General features: G+C 41.4%; 1 protein-coding gene across 14 annotated transcripts in view; it reads right to left on the reverse strand.

The window, feature by feature from the left end:
* Window positions 1–14,970, reverse strand: part of MEF2A (myocyte enhancer factor 2A) — a 190,530-nt gene extending 175,560 nt beyond the window's left edge. For 7 of the 14 annotated variants that reach the window (XM_070478160.1, XM_070478152.1, XM_070478159.1 and 4 more), the window contains exon 1: window positions 14,519–14,691. The gene's annotated coding sequence lies outside the window, so the exon portion shown is untranslated. Of the gene's footprint in view, window positions 1–13,919; window positions 14,098–14,518; window positions 14,693–14,885 lie in introns of those variants that run through there. The other 7 variants (XM_070478161.1, XM_070478156.1, XM_070478165.1 and 4 more) reach the window with 4 other exon arrangements.
* Window positions 14,971–15,932: the final 962 nt, after the last annotated feature.

Genomic DNA, 15,932 nt, shown 5'->3' on the forward strand with positions numbered 1-15,932 from the left:
TCGTTCATATTATAATAAAACCAAGGTGTTTCTAATATACATTATAGAATAAATCTTTGAATTAATAACTTGACAGAAAAAAGTACTTAAGACTCGTGCAATAACCCAGAACCTGCATTTGTATGCCAGCAGAATGAAATTAAGAGTATTTAAACTAGCTTATTTTCCTACAAGGTACTTTCTAAAGTCTCCAGCTCAGCAATGGAAGCTGACTTACTTATTTCTTTCCATAACTAAAAGCTTTGTAGCACCCAAAGCGTAAGTAATAGATTCCTGCTCTCCCTCCCCCAAAAGTAGACACTTAGGTGAGGATGCTGGTGGTAGCATTATCTAAGTAACTAAAGATATTCCCCCTATTCTCTGGTGGCTCAGATGGTAAAGAATTCACCTGCAGTGCGGGAGACCTGGGCTCAATCCCTGGGTTGGGAAGATCCCCTGGAGGAAGGCATGGCAACCCACTCCAGTATTCTTGCCTGGAGAATCCCCATGGACAGAGGAGCCTAGTGGGCTGCAGACCATGGGGTCGCAAAGAGTTGGACACAACTGAGCGACTAAGCACAACACAAACTGTATGAAAAAACAAGGAAAAGGAAATTCTACTCAAAGCCAAGCCTTCAGCATAGCCTAAAGACCAAAAACAACAACAACAAAACAACTATGATTAGAAACAGAAAAACCACCAAATCTCAATGCTTGACCTCTAAGACTGTTACTCCACCCCAACTAAACCACAAGGCTTGGTGTCAGCAAATAGGCCTCAGTGGCATTTGCAAAGACCACCAAAAATATTAAACCCACTCTAAATCTGGGAAAATACTGGAGAAACGGGCAGATGAGACCACAAAATATAGGCAAGGAAGTTCAAACTTCTGGTGATTTAAATGAATAGGTATCATTCAAAGTGAGATCCACCATGTAAAGTTGCACAACCTTGAAGCACAATGCTCTGGGAGAAGACAGAAAAAAGGAGGAGAGTCCTTTAGCGACTGGATGGTAAAAGGAAAAAGAAAAAGGGGAAATTTTAAGGCCTTGCTAGACGAAAAAGAATCATAGAATTGAAGTCTCACAATCCTTCTCTTCAACCATTAAAACAGACAAATAAAAACTATTGAAGTAACAGGACTATTCTATACTAACAGAAGAGGGCACCATTAAACTAGGAATACCATAAAAACCCCCACTACCATAAAAATGAACAAAAGAAAAGTGCAATCCAGAAAATCAGGGAACAGAATTTGATGTATCATGTGAGGGAAAAACCCTACTAAAAACCACCTCAAAGCAGAAAGAAATCTGTAAGTCAGTATTCCAAATAGAATTAAATATATTCTGTTAATATAGTATCCCCAGTATATTAAGAACTGTTATTATATTAATAATTGGATTAATATATTCAAATAAGCATTTGAGGATATGAAAACCACTTTGACTCAGACAGCAATGAAAAAATAAAAACAAGTTAAAAGTGATTGAATTTTAAAAAGAATTAGAAAAAAAAAATTACAGAAATGAAGAATAAATTGCAAGGCACCCAAGGGAGAATTGACTCATATGAAAATGATCTACCACAGTCCATAATATAACAGCATCTGTTATGAGCCACATCCATCCACATCTGGTGCTCTTTCATCTGATTTCAGGTAACTATCTACGATTTCATAATACCTCACAAGCCACAATCCTTCCAAAATTCATCTATAGTAGCAAACTTCACATCTTTCCCATACTAAAAAGGAATTTTACTGTTTATAATTACTCAAACCATTTAATACAGTTAAAACTGTATTTAACCACAGTTAAAACCATGGCTGCTATTAAATAGGTTTATCAGGTTCCTGTGTGTGTGTGTGTCTTCACTTGCTTTAGTGTGTCCGACTCTGCAATCCCAAGGACTGTAGCCTGCCACGCTCCTCTGTCCATGGGATTTTCCAGGCACGAATACTGGAGCAGGTTGCCATTTCCTCCTTCAAGGGATCTTCACAAACCAGGGATTGAACCCACACCTCCTGCACTGCAGGCAGATTCTTTACCACTGAGCCACAGGGGAAGCCTTTCTTTTTAATGTGTCACAGACAAAGTTTCTAGCTCCATTGATGTCACAAACCACATGATCTTTACTACACAACTCTGCACAGCACAGAGATTTTTAGGAACACACATGCTACGTTTTAGCGGAAATGACTGTAGATGTGAATGTATGGGTTAGCATACACGAACATATTTCTTAGCTCTGCTGAGCAGGCATAGAAACAATGATACCTCAGGGGCAATTAGCACACCTAGCACCCAGATCTTGGTTTCTAAATGCCATCCTCCAACAAAAGGAGCCAAGGCTCTTCAGAAAAAAAGGTGATTCCAGGATTGGGAAAGGTAAAATACAAAATGAGCCTGGAGCAATTAAACAGCCTCCTGCTTTGTTAAGAAAAATGTGTTTATTCCTTGAGGGCTTTTTTCTTTTTTTGCTTGTTTAACTTAAGAAAATCTTAACTGCAACCACGAAATTAAAAGATGCTTGCTCCTTGGAAGAAAAGCTATAACAAATCTAGACAGTGTACTAAAAAGCAGAGACATCACTTTGCCAACAGAAGTTCATATAGTCAAAGCTATGGTCTTTCCAGTAGCCGTGTACAGATGTGAGAGCTGAACCATAAAGAAGGCTTCGTGCCAAAGAACTGATGCTTTTGAACTGTGGTGCTGGAGAAGGCTCTTGAGATTCCTTGGACACCAAGGAGATCAAACTAGTCAATTCTAAAAGAAATCAACCCTGAATATTCATTGGAAGGACTGATGAGAAGCTGAAAGCTCCAATACTTTGGCCACCTGATGCAAAGAGTCAACTCACTGGGAAAGACCCTGATGCTGGGAAAGACTGAGGGCAAGAGAAGAAGGGGGAGACAGAAGATGAAATGGCTGGATGGCATCACTGACTCAATAGACAAGAGTTTGAGCAAACTCAGGGAGATGGTGAAGGACAGGAAAGCCTGGCGTGCTGCAGTCCATGGGGTCAAAAAGAGTTGGACACAACTTAACAACTGACAAACAACAACAACTGAGAACATGGTATTTGAAAGATTTCACTTTTATTTTCCAAGATCAAACACTGAAAATCTTGAGATAATTAAAACAGAGTTACTCTGCCTTAGGGCAAGCACACACTTAGGCTTTTTTAAATAGACAATTCCTCCTCTTTCCCTGCCCATTACATATCTTCACTTCCACTCCTCTTCAAATACCCATTCCATGGCCAACTCCTTAGACCTTGTCATTAACAGGAACTGTTCCACTTCTAAGAGTAAATTATTCATCCCACTCTCTGACTATACCCTCTTAATCCACCTAAGCACTCTATCACAAGTAAATTCATCATCTTCCTCCAGAGCCTAATCCTCCCTTGTGCTTCCTATTTCAGTAAACTTCATTCTGTCAGCTGCCCAAGCCATAAATCTAATCATCATCCTTAAATCTTTCTCTTTCACCATCCATAAGCTCCCCACTATGTATCTTCTCAAATCCAACTATTTCTTCAATCCTCATTCCACTACCATAGTCCAGGCCATCCTAGCCCTTTTAACTAGTCTTTTGTAATATCCTCCTCAATTACTCCTCCTGCCTACCAATTTTAACTCTCTCCAAAGAAGTTGACACAGAGCAATCAATATTACCTTTTAATTTCCTTCCAGGCTTAAGATGCTGAGATTTTCCGTAAAATACAATACAAATTCCTTAACATAGCTTAAAGGGCTCTTCAAATCTGGTCCCTACTTACCTCTCCAGTGTCATCTCTCTGGCACTGCCTGATTCATCCATAGGATACTCTTTGAGTTTCTCCATGCAATCTAACCTCCCTAAGCGTATCTCCTGTCTTTATTACAGGTCTGGCAAACTCTACCCATTCTCTTCACAAAGCTAAGTCCTATTTACCCTTTAGACTTCAACCTAAGTTGAAGAAGTCACTGGAGTAAATTTTCCTCAGTTTAGTTGCTCAGTCATGTCTAACGCTTTGTGACCCCATGGACTGCAGCACGCCAGGCCTCCCTGGCCATTACCAACTCCCAGAACTTGCTCAAACTCATATCCATGCCATTCAACCATCTCATCCTCCGTCGTCCCTTTCTCCTCCTGCATTCAATCTTTCCCAGCATCAGGGTCTTTTCTAAGGAGTCAGTTCTTTGCATCAGGTGGCCAAGGTATTGGAGTTTCAGGTTCAGCATCAGTCCTTCCAATGAATATTTAGGACTGACTTCCTTAAGGATGGACTGGTTGTATCTCCCTGAAACTGGGTGAACTGTACCTTCTATGTGTTCCTGCAACACTCCACACATCAAGCACACAGCAAAGTGTTCATTCTTATTCCTCATCACCTAGCCCTGTGGACTGAATAAGATAATGAAAACCAAACTATGAAATAAATTACCAAAGTAACACAATGCTTACAAAGAATTAGAACCCAATGACTTCTGGCTCAGGAACACAATATTCTTTCCACTGTACTTTGCAGCACTTAATTTTACTTTCATAAACAAGTCAATGTTAATTAGATATAAAGCATATAACCTAGGATTACAAAGGATCTAGATATCATCTCATTTTATAATTAAAGTGAAGCCCAGAAAGGGCTAAGGAACACTACAAAACAGCAATGCCAGAATTAGTCACTTTGATGTTCTTTAATTACATACTTTAGTCTTAGGAATAAGGTTTTTAAAATTTGAAAGCTGAAAAACTTTTTACTTCAAGGTTAGAAGAATTATTAAAAACAACAAATGAATCATGAATTCACTTAAAAGTTCCCATAAAACTTTTAACAAAACACAAGATTATTGAACTATGGTATAACACTAATAAAAATAATACTGAGTCATCACTATATTTATAATGCAAACAACACATGGGTACCAATCATGCTCAAGGCACTGTGAAACATGTTCACTGAACAAACAAAGATACAAAACAGAATTCCTGTTTCCACGAAGTTTAAAATAAGTTTTGGAAAATGAGACCCAACCATTACAAAATTAAACAGAAAAATTACAGGACAAATTAGTCACTTATATGGTTAACAGTTTCAAAAGAAGTGATTCTGTTGCAAGGAGTTTCAGGAATGTAAAGAAAATTACAATCTACTGCCTGAGCAATCAGCATAAACTCAAAATTTCTTAGCTTGGTCAGCTGAAAGGGCTCAAAACAATGATATTCCAGTGTCAACAAGCTTACCTGCTGTCCAGTTCTTGATTTCTAAATACTCTAACCCAATGAAAGAAACCAGGACTCCTTGAAGAAATGGTTGATTCTAGGACAGCAGCAGAAAAAGCAGACAATGAACCAGGAATATCTTTTGTCTCAAAAGGAATGAAGTGCTCCAAAAATGATAGGAACGTGTCAAAACAATCAATGAGTTAACTTGAAGGAGCTCCCACTGACCAAATCTGAGTTAATTTGGAGCATTAAACTGAATACTGACAAGTAATGAGAGGATAACCTACTTAATTAAAAAAAAAAAGAATCTCTGAATTTATATTATATTAAATAAACAAATGAGAAGGAAAAGTTCTACTTTACAACTTAACAGAAGGCCAACTAACAAATGCAGAAGAAACAGTAAATAAACGCCACTTTGGAACCACTGTACCATAACTGATTCAGGCAAGAATCATCAATGAACGCTAAAACCGTTATGTGAACATCTTGGGGAAGACAAAAACACAGCCTCAAAGCATCTCCCAAAAGATTATTCAATAATAACAAGGAGGAAAATGAAAAATTTTATATGGAGAAAAAATTGGTAGGCAAACCTTAACTAGTGATCCAAGGAAACATCAGCAACAAGGGATCAAACGCACGTGATGTTGCCTCCTGACAGTGATGCACTGAAGGACAGACGCATCAAAACTCATGTGGTATTCCCACCAAAAATGCAGAACCTGAATCTACCAACCAAGAAACCACACAACAAACCCAAAGTAATGGCCATCCCACAAAACAAAGGACTGTACTCCTCAAAACTAACGATTTCATGGGGAAAAAGTTTCAAGGACTGTCTCAGGTTAAAGGATATACGACAACTAAAATAAAATAAAAAAGGAATTTAAAAAAACTATTAAAGAATCTTACTGGCACTACTGAAGAGATTTCAACATGAACTGTATAATAAATTACTGTATCAATATTAAATTTCTTGAATCCATCATACTGTGGTTATGTAAGAATATCTCTTTGTTCTTAGGCAATATTGCTGAAGCATTTAGGGGTAAAGGATCATGATGTATGAGACCTACTCTCAAATGGCTCAACAATAACAATAATTATGACAGGAAAAGGAGGAGGGTAGAGTAGAAAAAAGAAGATCTAGAGAGTGGATTCCAGCTATTACATAGTAATACATGGTATGTTGGATGTTTAATATGTGGTTTCCTTGTCAGCAGTGTACATTAATGCAGCATTTCTATCCCTTGTATGCATCTGTGATGTTCTGCCTCAAAAGATATGCCTGACTTTAACTGAATATACTTGAATCTTTGGTATCCTCTATAAGGTGTAATCAAGGAGCTTCAAATTATAGATAAAATAATATCAGTTTCCAGACTTTGAAATCACTCTGCAAATACAGAGACCCATAAGGCAAATATGCTAAATATTAACAACTGATGAATCTAGGTAACAAGTGTATGAGTTCACGGTACTCATCTTTTAACTTATATCTGGAGTTTTCCCAAAACAAAACATTAAAGCAACAACAACAACCTTCTGCCAACACCAAAACATTACTTTCGGTAAACTGAGTCATTTTTAAAAAATAAAATCTTGACTCCCAGATTATTTTCTCCCTTTTCTTCATGATCCATGTCACCTTAACACTATTAGAAGTCTTCACCACCAAAATAAACATTTTGACAAAGTAGTCCCCAACATGCAAATAAGTTACATTTCAAAATCTCATTTATAAGTCAAATGTTTAGAACGCAGAATGATCTTCACCATTACAAAGAGTGGTTCGGTTCCTAATGCTGGCTACAAAAACTCTCACAAGAAGAATCTCAAGAAAAGCTCAACAGTCTGGGATTCCAACCTTGATCCAGAATGCAAGTCAATATGTACCAAAAAATGCACAAACTAGTATTTTATAATCTGGAAAGCACTTTTATCATTTTTAAAGTCTCGTTTGGAAAACTTGGTTTGGGTTGGTCATCCTAGTTGTTCAGACAACTCTGACTCAATTCAACATTTACTATGAGCATTCACTATGTGGCAAGACAGACAGGTTTGTACTGAGCATACTAAAAGACCAAGGCAGTATCTCTGACATAGGAACTCAGCCTAGCAGAAAAGAGTGACATCAATTATACAACTTTAAATGTTCAATGAAAGCAAAAGAAGAGAGTGAAAAAGTTGGCTTAAAATGCAACATTCAGAATACTAAGATCATGGCATCTGGTCCCATCACTTCATGGCAAATACATGGGGAAACAGTGACAGACTTTATTTTTCTGAGCTCCAAAATCACTGCAGATGGTGACCACAGCCATGAAATTAAAAGACACCTGCTCCTTGGAAGAAAAGTTATGGCCAACCTAGACAGCATATTAAAAAGCTAAAACATTACTTTGCCAACAATGGTCGGTCTAGTCAAGGCTATGGTTTTTTCCAGTAGTCATGTATAGACTTGGACTATAAAGAAAGCTGAGCACTGAAGAATTGATGTTTTTGAACTATGGTGTTGAGAAGACTCTTGAGAGTCCCTTGGACTGCAAGGAGATCCAACCAGTCCATCCCAAAGGATTTGAGTGCTGAATATTTACTGGGAGGACTGATGCTGATGCTGAAACTCCAATACTTTGGCCATCTGATGGGAAGAACTGACTCACTGGAAAGACCCTGATGCTGGGAAAGATTGAAGGCAGGAGGAGAAGGGGACAACAGAGGATGAGATTGTTGGATGGTATCACCAACTCAATGGATATGAGTTTGAGTAAATTCCGGGAGTTGGTGATGGACAGGTAGGCCTGGCATGCTGCAGTCCATGGGATCACAAAGAGTTGGACATTAAGTGAGCAACTCAACTGAACTGTTTTATAACGCATCTTACTCTACAAATATTGTTTGCATTGAGAGCAAGGGAGGTAAGCTTTGTCTAAAAAGATTAAAATCAGTATCAAGACGACATTTGGGCTATAACTTAAAGGATAAATATTTCAGTTAAGTATATGAACAATGGAGCATTCCAATCCCTGGCAAAAACATTAACAAGATACAGAAATACTGCATTCAGATAACAGAGATAAAGACCATACCTATGCAATGACCAAACAAGATACCTACAAATATACTAAGTATTCTTAAAGGAAATTAAAAAAATGTGGGAGAGAGTAACTACTGGACTGCAACATTAAACAGGATGGTCTGAGTGAAGAAGTGAGATTTGGGCCAAGTTCCAAAGAGTTTGGCCAGGTCAGCCTTATGAAAAGCATCTCAGGCAGGTGGTACAAAGAGTGCACAAGACCCTAAAACGGAAGTAAAGTGTTTAAAAAACTCTGAGAGGTGCAAGTGGCTGGCCTCCAATGAAGGAAAAGACAATGAGAACAAGAAAGATTAGAATGGGAAGTCACTGGGAGAGTTTAAGCAAAAATGACAAGACTGAGGCTCTTAAAATGGTCCCTAGGGTTGCAGTGTGAATAAAGAATTTATAAGGAGAAGGAGAAGAAACAAGATGCCCAGTTAGGAGGCTACTGCAGTAATTCATGCAAGAGATCATAATGCTGTGAAATAAAGAGGTGGCAATGAAGGGCTTCCCTAGTGGCTCAGCTGGTAAAGAATTCACCTGCAATGTGGGAGACCTGGGTTCAACTCCTGGGTTCGTAAGATCCCCTGGAGAAGAGAACACCTATCTACTCCAGTATTCTGGCCTGGAAAATTCCATGGACTGCATAGTCCATGGGGTTGCAAAGAGTCGGACGTGACTAAGTGACTTGCACTTCACAATGAAGGCTAAGAGCAGTGGACTGGTGCAAGATAAACTCCAAAGGTACAACAGAATGTGTCGATCGACTGGATCTGAGAGAAAAGAAAGGAACCCAAAATGTTATCTCAGGTTTCTGGGTTGAGTACTGCCACTTACTAAGACGGGGAAGGCCAGTAAAGACATCAGGGTTTGAACATAAGAGGGAGGAAGAAGGTTGGGGGAGAGGAATAAATAGCTATATTTTAGTCACATAGCTAACATTATGTTTGAAATCCCAACTAGATTTCCAAGTGGGTATCAAAATCAGGAAAATTCTGGGCTAGAAAAATAAAAGTGGGAGACATCAGCATGAAAATACTAGCCTTTTCAGGGAAGAGCAAACAGCTGGCCTTAACTGGGTCATAGAAACTGAAGGGTTGTTGCTGACAATGAGCCTGAAAAGATAGGATAGAATATATTATGAAGTGAACCATGACTAATAATGGCAACAGCAGTAGTAGTAATGATAGTAACAGTAAGAGAAAAAAAAAAATTGCATTTTTAGGTACCAAGCACTGTGCTAAAATCTTGATAATATACATCTCGTTCAATCCTCTCAACAACTCTGCAAAGTAGATAATATTATAATCACTGTTTTATACACTGAGCTTCAAGAAGATTGAGAACTTGCCAAAGAACAAAAAGTGCTAGAGTGGGTATTCTAAAACTTAGGCAGCAGATTTTAGAAATCAACCTCTTATCTCTTACATTACTGCCTCTTTACAGATTTTATATGCCTTTAAAGTTTTTCTTAAAAGAAGTATAACATTTAGATCTGAATTTTAGAAATAAAATTCTAATCTTTATGTAAAAGATAGATTGCTAGGGGTGGGGATAAAAAACAAGACAAGTAAACACAGTACTAGTCAATGCAACAGACCTTGTTCTAATAAGCCAACAGTTATTAGTTATCTTACTAGGTTACATGAAGAGTATCCTTTTGTTCCAAGGGTGACAAGTCATACCTCAAAGTAATCCAAGTCAACCTCCACATGCATGCTGCTGGCAAAAAAAATAAGCTGCTGAAAAAGGTCCGGCTCATGCAGTATAAATTTACCACCCACTACCAAAACATTTCTCAAAACATGTAACAATGTAACTTTATTGATTGCTGAATTTAAGTTCATAAATCAAAGTTTGTGTATTTGTATAAGGAGGAAAATAAAATTAGTAATGATTCAAGAAAACCATAAAAAGATGTGCCTTGGTTGATAGTTATTAGAAATCAGATCAGCTAGTATGTTTTTGCACCCTTGTTAACAATTCCTCTAGCTTTCAGCATTATCAATCATTAAACTGATGAAGTAGTAAATTACCTGCTGTCTGTCGTACACCAGTGTTCAAATATCTGAGAGTCCACCTCATAAACCGGCTAATTTTTTTAATGATTTCGAGTGATTACTAAGATGATTCAATGTTAAATAAAATACTAAGTTCAGTAAGTATCAATTCCAATAGTAATTATTAAAATCAGCAAATGACAAACATCTATATAACGTAGTATTTATTCTGTGTTAACACATATCCTGTGCCATGCAAGAGACTTATTAACAAATGGGCTTACACTCTCAATTATAATAAACTGGAGTCATCCATTTATCATAGAGTACATAGATAAAGCATACATAAATAATTTAGTTCCACCAAACAAATAAAATGAATAAAAAATTATAATTATCTACTAGAGAAACATTATTTTTTATATATATATACTCCAGGCTTCCCGAGTGGCTCAGTCAGTAAAGAATCTTCCTGCAAGGCAGGAGACCCAGGTTTGATCCCTGGGTGGGAAAGATCCCCTGGAGAAGTAAATGGCAACCCACTCCAGTATTCTTGCCTGGAAAATCCCACAGACAGAGGAGCCTGGTGGGCTACATATAGCCCATAGGGTGCAAGAGTTGGATGTGACTTAGTGACTAAACCAGGTATGTTACAAAAATATTTTTCTAATTTCAAATTTTAAACACCGTATTTTAAAGATGCCTCTCACAGATAATCACTAAGAGATATTTTCACTGAAAGATAGGAAATATACTCACATTTGACTTTGATTTTTTTAATATGCAGAGAGATCATGGAAGTTAGAATCCAACAATGACTGCAGATAAGCCAACTACACATTTAATGTAGAACATGACAATGAATTTAAGATGTTGGGATATTTTATCCCAAACAAATATATGAGCATTCTCCTGTATTTATGCATTATATGAACTCTTTTTTGGTATCAAACACTAAAGGTACATGTAAGAGGCAGACCACCTATACAATCTTCATAGAAAGGAAGGGATGAAGGGAGATGACGCAATACACATTTTTGTACATTAAGCCTCAAGCAACCCCTAGGACCTATTACACCATTGTTTCATTTAATTTTAACAATTCTATGGGGCAGGTGGTATCATTTCTTCCCAACTTCGTCAGTGGTAGAGCTGGGATCAGAACCAAGATCTGACGACAAAGGCAAGCAGCCTTCCTTTACTTGCAAATCAGCACAATGTGTTAAAGTGTTTTTTGCAGGAAGTTATCTAACTAGAATACAGACTTTATTTTCCATATTTATAGTTGTCTTACTACTACACATTGAAAGAGCACTCCTCAAGCTACTAAGAATATTCAGAAATTTTCTTTCTAATCTAGAAAAAAAGGCAATGGCAATGCTAAACATGTTCAATGCACAAAACATTATTTTTCATTGCTCCATCACTAATAAAAGAAAAATTTCAGCTAGACTTTGTAACATTCACATGTGCCAAGTGTATATCTTTTAAAGCAAAAAGATACGTGCATGGTCCAATTACAAAACAGAATATATAAAATTTTAAATGCCCACAGAAAATCGAGGACCATCATCATTGTATGTTACAACAAATCCGTCTTGCTAGACTTTATAAAAGGAGAGAAAAAAAGATGATGGCTTTCCAAAACCTGACTGATAAGCATGCTATTTCCCAGTAACAAATTTATGGTTTCTCCCTCCTAGATCAAAGAACACATCTACTAAAAAAAAATTATATTAAAATATTTCAACTTCAAAATCATATTCTAATAAATGTTTTCATAATTACTTAACTACTCTCAGAATACACTTCAATGATTTCTCTCTTGATAACCAACGAGTGATGACACTGCTGCTTGAATATTAATAAAATTAAACAGCACTGCATCCTAAAAGTAAAATGCAAAACAATAATGCAACTACCCTGAAAAATAAAGCCTCACCATTCAAAATAACTCACCTTGAAAAGATTATTTCCAGTTCCATTTAACAAAACAAAGGTCTTTGTCACACATACTCCCATTAAGGAAGCATTAAAAACCCTAACAATATAGATCATTCTCAAGCTCTAATTCAACACAGTGACATTACAATTATTACCTCTAAACCCCAAAAAGCTACTTTCCTTCTACTGAACACCCTCCACCACTCATTCACTCATTGCTCTAAACAATTTAGTGGTGAGAAAAAAAAACTTCCTGGGAAGTAATTTAAGGAGTTTAACATAATTTTATCATCTTTTCTCCAAGATGAATAAAACCATAGTTATATATATAACAGTGTGAATTAAATGAAATAATTGTGTTTAGAGAGATCACTACTACCTCACAATGGCTCTAGTAAATAAACTTTCACTGAAAGCACTCTTCTAACAGAATTATTAAAGACTGTGTCTACAAAGTACTTAAATTGTTAGTTTTAATTGTTCAGTATTTTCACTGCAACACCATTACCACAACTTTTTACACTTTACTACACTGCTCACTGAGAATTAAAAATGATTCCACAATCGGTTAGTGAATCATCATATAGAACTACACATAACATGTGTTCATTGTTTGATATAAAATCTAACTAAAATTGTCATCCACTTTAATGAAGACACTTTTGACTTTTTTCCTAAAATAAAAGCTGCCATTCACAGGAAAAGACATGAGTAAAGACTTATAACTCCAAAAACAAACCAAAAGATGTACATACAAAAGTCATAATAAACAAGAGTTGTTTCAGCCTCATTTCTTAAATTCATACTAAAATAAATACCATTTCTGTGTTTGCAGGGAAAAAAATCTTTAAGCTATTTTGTTTACCTTTGCCACAGAGTGTACAAGTACTGCCAAGGTAAGACAGATTTTAAAACTGACAACTGGAGTACTTGGCAGTTGCCAAAACAACACAGCTGGATTCTTAAAGGAAAAGTGCTCTTGTGTAATGTACACCTAATTACAGCTTTAGAGAAACTTCTCTCCATTTAGTAAAAAAAAAAAAAAAAAAAAAACACATGGAAAACATACTGCACTAAAACTTGACAATTTTCTGACAATATTTTTTTAAAAATACACATAACTCTTAACACACCACAGCAGGCCTTTTAAAAAGCACACTTATTAGAATCACAATCTCACTGTAAACTAAAATGCAGGTTAACACTTTGCTATGACTCTTCAATCCACACATGGATCCCTACCGGATCCTGACAGGATGCTCGCTTCTTATCTCAGGAATCAGTCATCATCAGGTCTGAGGACATTTTTACAGTGACACTTAAGGGGGGGGGGGGGGGGCGCGGCACACAACAACTTGTTTTTTCTAGTTCAGAAACGCTCACCATTTCCAAACTTGTTTGTACTATCTCACCTACCAAGGGATCCTCATGGATCAAAGACAGACGTAATTGAACTAAAAGGACAAAGTTTCCATCACAGAAAACCTTCCCTGCGAGCCAGGATCTACTTTGGACGGACGTGCCGGGGGCAGCGAGCGGTTCCCTATGCAGCCCCTTCCCCCCGCGACGTTTCCCCGCACCGTCGGGAGTCCGCACCCGCAGGTACCCCCAGGCCCAGGCCACCTTCTGGCCCCAAGTACCGAACCGGTCAGTGACACACACACACACACACACACAGAGTTCCGCTCCGTTAGACCAACCTTCATCCAAAACAGAAGTGAGGGAACTTCTGAGTCCAACAAGAGCGCAAAACGCCCCCTGCACCAGAGGTCAGTCGCTTCGGGGAGACCCCAGCCTCGCACGGCAAGATTAAGAAAAGGGCCCGCGGGCGTTTCCCCACAGACAGCCTCCGGACCCCCAGGGAACTCCCTCAACTTTCAAGGAGGCGACGTCCGCCACCGCCCCCCAGCCCCAGACGCGACGTGCGCCCCGGGAGGCTCCGAGCGCCGAGCCCGCGTCGCCGCGCCTCCCTCAGCCGGCCCGCGACGCCCCTCAGCCCGCGGGCCCGCCCTCGGGGCACCCCGCCCCCACCTCCACAGGAGGCGCCGACCCCGACGCGACCACTGCTCGCCGCCTCCCCGCACCCCACCCGGCTCGCCGCAGCGCGCCTCCGCCCCGGCCCCTTCCAGCGGGACGCGGCGCCACGCCGCCGTCCCGGGGGCCCCGCGGGCGCCCCTCCCGAGCGGCGCCGCCCCCCACCCCGGCGCCCCCCAGCCCTCACCCGGTCCTCTCACGGAGACGCAGCCCCCTCGGACCTCACCGACCCCACCGACCGAGCCCTGTCACCAGCGGCCCTCACCCGGTCTCCGGCGAATGCAGGCGGGCGCACACACGCCGCAGCCAGGGCCCGCCACCCGCGCTCCGCGCCGCCCGGAGCCGCCTCCTTCAGCCCCGGACTCGCCGGGACATCCGCGCACGGATCCCCACACCGGGGCTATTTTTAGGAGACAGGCCCCGGCCAGACCGGAACTCGTTCCGTCGGCGCGCGTGCGCACTTCCCCACGGCCCTCTGTGTTCCTCCGCCAGGCTCGCCTCTCCCTGCCTTCCCCTTGCTCCCTCTCTAGCGTCTCTCTTCAGGTTTCCTCTCAGGGCTAAGTTATCCTCTTGGTGGGGCCCGGAGCACTTGGACTGGGAAAGACAAAGGTTATGGGCCGGGAGAGCCATACCATGTGAGGAAGAGCACTGCCCCACAAAGGCGCGCGGGGCGGACTATGTTTTTTCGGGTGGGTGAGGAGACGAATCACCCGGCACAGGAAGGAGATGACGGCGGTTTGGCGCCGGGGCTGCGCGCCGGAGCCCGCTTCCCTCAGAAGGACCGTGTTCTCCTGGAAGGGATATTGGTCACTTGATGAGGGCTCGGGCGCCTCCCAGGGCGGGGCGGCCCGGCGGCGTCGCGCCTTGCAGCCCCCGCCTCCCCCGCGGCGGCCTCCCCGACCAGCTGCCGGGGCCCGACCGGGAGCGGCTCCAGTGACGAGGCGCGTGGCGGGTCGCCTCGCGCGGCCGCCCCCTCCGGCCAGCCCGGGGCGCCGGGGGGCGGGGCTCCCGGGGGCGGGGCCGGCGTCGGGGCGCGCGCCTGGCCGTGGCCGCGAGTCCGGTGCCAGGCGGCGTCGCTCCGGAGGGCTCGAGCCCCGCCCGCCGAGCTTCTGGAGCCGCCACCGAACCCCCCGCCCGCGGGCCGCGCTCGGCGCCCCCGGGCTCCGCTCGCCGCACCCACGGCCTCGGTGCGGTCAGGACCGCACCTGTGTTTTCGCCGGAGGGGCCGCCGGGCCATCCGCCCTGAGCGAGTGCGCTGGGACCCAGGCCCCTTCTTAGACGGCGGGACTTGAAACGGCGTGGAAGGCGAGCGACCCCTTTCTGGGTGGTCGGCCAGGCTCCCTGCGTCCCAAGAGAGACGCAACCTACTAGTCTTTACTACTAGTAATAGTTGCTAGTAGGCACAGCTGGTATACCTTTAGCGCTGAACTGTGCGAATAGTTTGCATTTGATAGCTCGTCATCCTTACAACATCCCTATGAAGTAGATTCAGTTTCTATTCCCATTTTACATAGGAGGAAAAGGAAGCTCGAGTGCTGAAGTGACCTTCGGAGGTTACAGCTGCAGAGGAGAGCACTGAGCATTTGAACTGCTGACCACTCTGCATACTGCCTTTTCTGAGAGAGGTGCGAAGGAGAAGTGTTTGGGGAGCTGTTGATTTTTGTCGACGGAGGTCATTA

Source organism: Odocoileus virginianus, chromosome 16, assembly GCF_023699985.2.
Source record: "Odocoileus virginianus isolate 20LAN1187 ecotype Illinois chromosome 16, Ovbor_1.2, whole genome shotgun sequence".
Classification (NCBI taxonomy): Eukaryota; Metazoa; Chordata; class Mammalia; order Artiodactyla; family Cervidae; genus Odocoileus; species Odocoileus virginianus.